The sequence below is a fragment of the Lactuca saligna genome, chromosome 6 (genome assembly GCF_052625555.1).
Source record: "Lactuca saligna cultivar CGN05327 chromosome 6, ASM5262555v1, whole genome shotgun sequence".
NCBI classification, from domain to species: Eukaryota; Viridiplantae; Streptophyta; class Magnoliopsida; order Asterales; family Asteraceae; genus Lactuca; species Lactuca saligna.
The window spans coordinates 28,164,972-28,173,206 of NC_136422.1; the positions used below are offsets into that span (position 1 = coordinate 28,164,972).

The following is an 8,235-nucleotide window of genomic DNA, read 5'->3' on the forward strand; positions in this document are numbered from 1 at the left end:
CTAGCTTTGAGCAACTGAAATACGTTTTTGTCAACATTTTCATGCAATTGAGGAAAGGCAAAGGGGATGCTAACTCTGTAATGGCATGCAATAAAAAAAAGCGGGAATCAATCCGTGAATATTATGACCCATTCACGCTGGCGACAATGAATGTTCTAGGATATGTAGTGTTCCTGGTAACAGGTGATTTCGCCCAAGGTCTACTCCCGAGGATCCTATCGAATAAGATGCAGGGAACCCTTCCCCGATCCCGTGATGAACTCAAGTTCCATGTTGAAAAATACCAAAGGCAAATCAAAGGGGAAGAGAGAAAAGAGGCCAACATCAAAGCTATAGCCAATGCATATGCAAAGCAGGAGGAGGTGGTGTCGCGTCTAATCTTGGCCCAACAGGGAAGGCAAGATGGTGACTAGCAACGACACAATCTTTGGGACGTCTTGTTCAGAGATTGGCCAATGAACCCCCCCCCCCCCCCCCCCCCCCGCCTTTTTGCTAAAGTACGAACACCAGAATTTGTAGTCGAACAAAAGTAGTAACTAAAAACCCAGAAGGTGGGGATACAACCTAAAGATCGACAAATCAGCTCAAAACTGACGATTTTATTGACAGCGCTCGGAGTCAACTCGTCCATGGAGAAGCTATAGTAGTCCACGATCATGTTGAAAAAATCAGATGTCGGCAAACGCAACCCCGCTTCTAATAAAGGGATCGGAATTCCCACCTTCCCTTGAGGGCAGTCGTGGATTGGTACCCCCTTCGCCGAACTCATTACACCATGCTCGGGTAAGAAACCAAAACGATCCTGCAAAATCTGAAATTACTCCACAGTGGGGACTCTATCATGATGATCCATTGTCTAGAACAAATGAATGACTAACAAGGAAAATTCGTAGAATACCTAAGATGAGGCAGAGGAAGCAGATATAGAAGATAACGATGAACGATCTTGGAAAGGGGGGGGGGGAACTTTAAAGACAGAACTAGTAGCACAAACCGTCTTCCTTTTCTTGGGGCCGACGTACGATGATAACACTGTCAAAAACCTGTTCCAAGTTAGAAATAATCACAGGCATACACGTGTTGAGAAATAGGCTCGAACATTGATGCTATCAAGCCAACGCAAACGCCTACAAGACTAAGGGACTTGTTAATGTATCCCTTATAGGGAATGTCAAAAAAATAGAAGTCAACACTAGTAACGAGCATTGCCTGAGCTAAACTCAGTCGGACCAAGTCCAAATCCAAGGTCGGGCCTTCGCCAACGCGAAAGACATAGGCGTGATGGTTATGGTGTAGAGCAGCGCCATAATCTCATCACCAAGGGAGAACATCCTGGCCAGCGTGGGACCATTCAAAGTGTTCCAAATGATCTTCAGACGATAACCACGATCTCCGTAATAACTGAAAGATCCTCCTCTAGCCAATAAGGAGAAGGTGCAAAAAGGACGTGACGAAGGATCTTCCAGTTGGAGTCCGCCACGTCAAACCGCACGAAGGAATGTCCAATAGAATTGTTGAGGTCCACATGCCTCTGGAGCTAGGTATAAAAGGATCCTTCTTCCTCGCGAAGAGGGAGACTCTTTTTCCAATGGATATTCTTTCTCTTCTCTGAAAGCAACTAGATCGTCAGAGCTTCATCCCGGGAATCCCTACTGGACATTGACTAACGATCTACTTTCCATTTTTTTATTGTGATATTAGGAGAGGGCATCTCCACTAAACCTACTGGCAATCTCAGCACTACCGTCTCCAACATATCAAAACAGTAGCCAACAGTGGTCGTCGGTTGATAAGTTCGGTTATCTGATTGGAAGCACTATTAGCTATTTAGCTCTGCTACAAACAACATAAAAACACGTACATCTTTCTTTAAAACTTCTTACATTTATTCCTCTTCTCCACTCTTCAATCCATTCTTAGCAATAACTTGAAAGGATTCATCAAAATTGATCCCCTCCTTGGCCGATGTCTAAAAATATGGAATGTTTCCTTTTGAGGCATAACAAACCCATGCCTTTTTATCTGAAACATGAGGCATTATTTTAAATTTATTATAATAATCACCACCTACAAATCAATTTCAGAAAATAATTTTATCCACATAAACTTTGTTTCCAAGAACTACAAATGGGAAATTTTCAAGATCCGAAAGGCTCGCCTACAACCCATTTTATCTAATCAACTATTATTATTATTATTATTATTATTATTATTATTATTATTATTATTATTATTATTATTATCATAACAAAGTAATATTCGGTGGATAAATCAATAGAAAAGATAATATCATCTAGTCATTTTATTGATTAACCTTTTTTGAAAGGATCAAAAAAGTAAAAAGATGTGATCATTAGAATATAGTTTTGTCACTAAAATAATTACATTGTGAAAGTAGGTTGTGTTTTTCTGTATATTGTTGCCCTTTTACATTTCAAACATATAAAAATTTGATCTGTAAAATGCTAATGTTAGCAAACCTGAATAAGGAATTCCTACCTCCAGTTGTTGAGATCATCAAATGACTTCTGAACATTCACATCATACACAAGAAGACAACAATTTGAACCATGATAAAAAGCAACTCCAAGGCTCTAAAATCTTTCATGTCCAGCTGTATCCCAGATCTGCAACAACCACTACTTATCAAATTACAAATTTGGTCCTCCAACTTGTAGTTTAAGGACATTCTTAGTGCCATTCAGTAAATGAGCATCGGTAACAACTAACCTGTAGAGTGAAGAGCCTATCCTCAAATTCCACTTCTTTTGTCAAGAAATCAGCTCCTATTGTTTCCTTGTATTGATTGCTAAACTTCTTGTTCACATGCCTAAAGTTGAACATTAAGGGAAAACAATCATAATCATTGCCAACAATAGCTTCCGTGATCTTCAATGATCATATAGATTGATATAAATAAAAATTACCCAACTATCTCTATAAAAAAATTAAATGATTATATAAGTCTCAGATTCCAATACTTCAAGTTGAAATAATCAAATTTAAAACACTTTCTTGCATGCCACGTATCACACGAGCTTCATGTATTCTAAAATTTCAACTTGTTGGAGTTTTAGAGACATGAACTATATGATTGTGGATCCTATTTGATAGTTACATCCGAAGAGCAAAGGGAGAATAGAGGTGAATAGTGAAAAGCGGGTCCGTCTTGCCTACCCTGCATCACATAAAACAACAAATTCGTAAGCAAGTCAGGAAATGAAATTATCAAAATTTACATAGATATGTATGAAAAGAGATGAGTGCAAAGCAGGTCCGTCAGCAGTACATGAGAACAAAAAACCCTATGTTTCTTTATTTGAAATCTTGGTAGGTCCGTCGGTATCAACTGGCTATTTGCCCCCGCCTCCTTCTTCGGTGAATCACCAAAGCAAGTCCGTCAGCAGTTCAAAAGAACAAAAACATCTCCCAAAAGTCACAAGTAGCTGAGGAATCAGGTAGAGAAAGAAAACCTAATTGAATACTAAAGGAGGCGAGAGCAAATAATCAGGCAAAGTTTTAGACGATGCAAAATGGAGGAAGTTAAGTCCGACAAAAATTTGAGGAACTGAAAAGGTGGAGATGGACCGAATGGCTTGAGAGGTGGTGGACACAAAATAGATACCTGATCGGAAAGAACAGTGGAATGGGAAGAGAGAATAGAAATGACATTTGATCGGAGAGGCGGTGGAAAATTCAAGAAACTCGCTACGATAAACATCAACAAATCCAACGATGAACAACACGTGTCCGAAAGAATATACATAATGATATAAAATGCTCCCTAATTTATATATGAATTTAATTGAGGTGGTTATAGCTTAATCAAGTTTCTATTAGTTTTCAACTTTGAAGGATTGTTTACCGGAAATATATATTAGATATCCATATGCTTAAGTCCCATTTGTACACCTTTATATTGTTTCATGATGTATAAATACGGTTGTATAATGAACATTATTCTCTCTCTTTCTCTCTCTCACACATACACACACACACACTCTCTCTCTCTCTCTCTCTCTCTTTTACAACTTTTTGTCTAAATTTCAAATATTAAAGGTTAAAAATTTATTAAACTTCTTCAAAACAACTAATAACACTACATCATATACCATCTCACACATACATTCTCTCTCTTACACACCCTATTTTTCTCTCCACCTCTTTTCTTTCTTATTTTGAGAGAAAGTAACAAAACGTATTCTAAAACAAAAAGTAAATCTTGAAAAGGCAAAACATGGTAAGACGCAGCCGGCGTGAGTTAAAAGGGGGTGACTAGATAGTCAAGAAAGATGTTTGATAGTAACCAACGATGTTTTTAAGATCATGACTGGAATACAGATGCATGTCAAAGCAAGTTTTGATGATAAATTGAATAATTTATGCTTAAGATCTGGCAAAATGAGATCTGATAGCCGCTAAACAAGATCTAGTGGTGGTGGCCGGTGTAACAAGATCTGGTGATGGTTGAGGAAAATGAGAGATATATTAAGGTGCTTTTTCGATGGTAGGAAGTGGGGAAAAACCTGATCTAGAGAGAGTGAAGAGGTTGCAGTCAGGTGGATCTGGCAGCAGTAAATGTAGATACGGAGGGAGATGGTGAATAAGTAAATATGGAGAGAGTGAAGAAGCGCCACTTTGGTGGTTCAGGTGGCGTTGCGGTGGTTGTGGTAGCATGGCGGTGGTTCCTGTAATGGTCCGATGATCATCATTATAATCCAGATCTAGCATTAGGATGAGAGAGAAAAGAAAAGGTGGAGAGAGAAAGAGGGTATGTGAGAGAGAAAGAAAGAGAAAGAGAGAATGTGTGTGTGAGAGAGTATGTGATGTATTGTTATCAGTTGTTTTGAAAAAGTTTAATAAAATTTGAAACTTTAATATTTAAATTTTAGACAAAAAATTGTATGAGAGAGAGAGAAAAAAAGAGGTGGGGAGAGAAATAGGGTGATAGAGAGAGAGAATATGTGTGTGTGAGAGAGAGTATATGACGTATTATCAATTGTTTTGAAAAAGTTTAATAAAATTTTAACCTTTAATAATTAAAATTTAGACAAAAAAATGTATAAGAGAGAGAGAGAGAGAGAGAGAGAGAGAGAGAGAAATGCTTATTAAACAACCGTATATATACATCAAGATGTGTGTGTGAGAGAGAGAGAGAGAGAGAGAGGGAGAGAGAGACAGAGAGAAATGTTCATTATACAACCGTATATAATATCAATTGGACCACAAAAGTATCAAAATAAATTTTTTATCCAAATAATTATTTATGAATGGTGAAAAATAAGATTTAAAAGTTTATCATCGGAACTAATAATAAAGAAAACTAAAAAAATTATATAAGAGAACAAAAACATAACTATAAAATATAATAAGAGATCAAAACATCAACTCAGTTGTGTGTGAGAGAGAACGAGTTTTAATATATATATATATATATATATATATATATATATATATATATATATATATATATATATATATATATAAATACGTACGGGTTATGAATAGTGCTTTTTTGCCATTTTAGAATTTGACTACAACAATTTAGAACCTTATCAATTTTGGTCCCCCAGCTATGCTTGGATCCTCTCTCCTACTCAATGTCACATGTTTCTTCCTCCGTTGATTGATTTATTCGTAATTTTTGGGTACTCATCATTCGTTTACTATGTCTCTCTTCTATCGCTCCAACTTCATCCAACCCATCGAACCCTAAATCAGCTCTCTCACTACCTTCAACCACCCACCACCGTCTCTGTGATGGTTCTTTCTTCAAATTTTTGTATTCGATGTTTGTCTATGTAATCTGGTGACATCGCACCACAAAAAAATGATAAACTGATAGATTGAGAGCTTGACGGAAGAAAACGACGGTGATTGAGGGATCGATGATGCAGATGGTCGGTACATGAAATAAGGTTTGAAGTTGAAGCCTCCAGTTGTTTGATTTTATAGCACATCACTAGGTTTGGCAATTTTGTTGCCCTAATTTGTTATACTCTAATTTTTCCCAACTTTAGAGTTTACGATTATCCTGCATCTTACTTATTTCCTTTCTCTTTCACCATTCAAAGGAATTTTTACCATGTTACTCTCACAACTGTGAGACATTCTTATTCGTACTGGTAAGCACAAATCCTTTCATATGATGTATATTTCGTTATGTATATTGTATATTTGTTGTTTTTTCTTTTGGATTTAGGATTTTTATGGGTTACTTAGTTATTTGGACATGAATTAACTGTCGGTGGAACTAAGCATCTATAAAGGATGATAAAGGTGTTGTGTTGTAGTTTATATGTTTTTCATTTGTCTTTTTCTTAGTTACAAAAGGAATGGAACTAAATTCCATTATATTAACGTTGTGTGTTGTGTCTTCAAATTGCTCGAGAAATGGTGATTAGCACTACAAATGCAAGGTTAGAGTTTGCTACTTTGACAAACAGAGTTGGATTGGTTAACAGAGCAGATACTACTAATGGGGAACTCATAAAATACATGGTATTTTCATTGTTATTATGTTTGCATATATCATATTAACGACTTCATTCTGATATGATTATTTCTATTTAGATGACTACAATTGGGTTGTTGATGTTGTTGCAGTTCGTATGAGGTTGAAAAGTATTTTGACTTTTTCACATGCTGATTACAATTATGCAGTTTTCATCGGCTGATTGGATTTATTTTGTAGCTTATCCAAGTAACCTATTATTATTTACAATTATTTAGCATTTTTATGTATAGTAGTTATTGGAAATTATAGAGGAAATTTGCAAGTTGGTAAGTTTCCACCATCCCACATTGGTTAAGGAAGAAACTTTTAATGGGTTTATATGTTTATTCCCTTGTTAAGCCTTCAAAGGCTTTAGTGGATCAAAGAATGGGCCAAGCCCACGCGCACGCCTAGCCTAGCACTTTCTGACATCGTGAGCGCACGACGCATCGGTTGCTAAGGAGCTTTTATTTTTGGCAAGTTCGTCCCCTTGGGTTTCTAGGGGCCGGCCTATACGAGTCCGTTTCATGCCTCCTAGGGTTTCGACACCTATAAATACTGCTCCCTAGGAACCGTATTGACTACTCACGAAAATCAAAACTCTCTCCCACTCTCCGCGTTTTTCCTTCCAGTTTCCGAGTATTCGCTTTGTGTTTATCAATTTGCAGTGTTGTTGGAAAATCAATAGATCTACATTAAATCTTGGGGTTTTACTCTGTTGCTTACAACCAGTAGAAGCGACGTAAAAAACCTTTAAGAACAGGAGTCCAATCCGTGCAGTTATTTGAAGTTCAAGATCAGCCATTGACAGGTCGGGTTTTATATTTTCTGTCTTGCATTTAATTTCGTCCAACAACAGGACGATCTTCTTCTACTTTTCTTATAATCAGATCTAATCGAGAATGATTAATCTAGTTTTGGATGAAACTTGGTAAATATAATTATAATAATTTGATATTTTTTTCGCAACTAATCAACATATAATTCTCAATATTATTTGTCGGCTTCCTTGTGTGTCTATTAGTTTGATTTACAACAGTAGTTTTAGAAGCCACTAATTATAACACTGTACTTTGTTTTATTTCTTTTTAAAGTATATGCTACTTTCACTTTACTTATTTTAACCTATTGGGTAAAATGTGTCCAACGAAAGTTGCTACACATGAAGATGCTATTATCCCTAATAATCCAACTTTTGTTGCTACACATGAAGAGATTATTATCCCTAATAATTTAACTGATAAGTAAACCAATAAAATTCATGCCTAAACTTATACCGATAACAAACAATAGAATACACGCACAAAAAAAAAAAAAGAAACATCTCGTTGTGAAGCGCATATATATATATATATATATATATATATATATATATATATATATATATATATATATATATATATATATATATATATATATATATATATCCTAGTTAATAATAATAATAGTTAAAAATAACAATAATTTAGAATTTATATTTAACTAAAAGTTAAAAGTTAAATATATAAAGATAAATTTTAGTACTTTTAAGAAAAAGTTTGTATTTGAAAAAGGTATTACAGTTAAAATCATTAAAGTAGTACTTTTAAATTATATAACTCTAGCAAAAGGTAAAAAAAATATATATCAAATGAAACATGTGAATAAATGTTATTGCCAATTTGAGATCACATAGTTCCAAATAAGTATTTATTTTGGTACCATTGTATGTAAGATAATAGATTGTTTCATTGATAAAT

At 35.4% G+C, this 8,235-nt stretch overlaps 1 pseudogene; it reads right to left on the reverse strand.

Moving 5' to 3' along the window:
• Nucleotides 1–1,885: 1,885 nt before the first annotated feature.
• On the reverse strand, nt 1,886–3,766 carry LOC145002394 (ras-related protein Rab7-like; annotated as a pseudogene).
• Between the last annotated feature and the right edge of the window lie 4,469 nt (nt 3,767–8,235).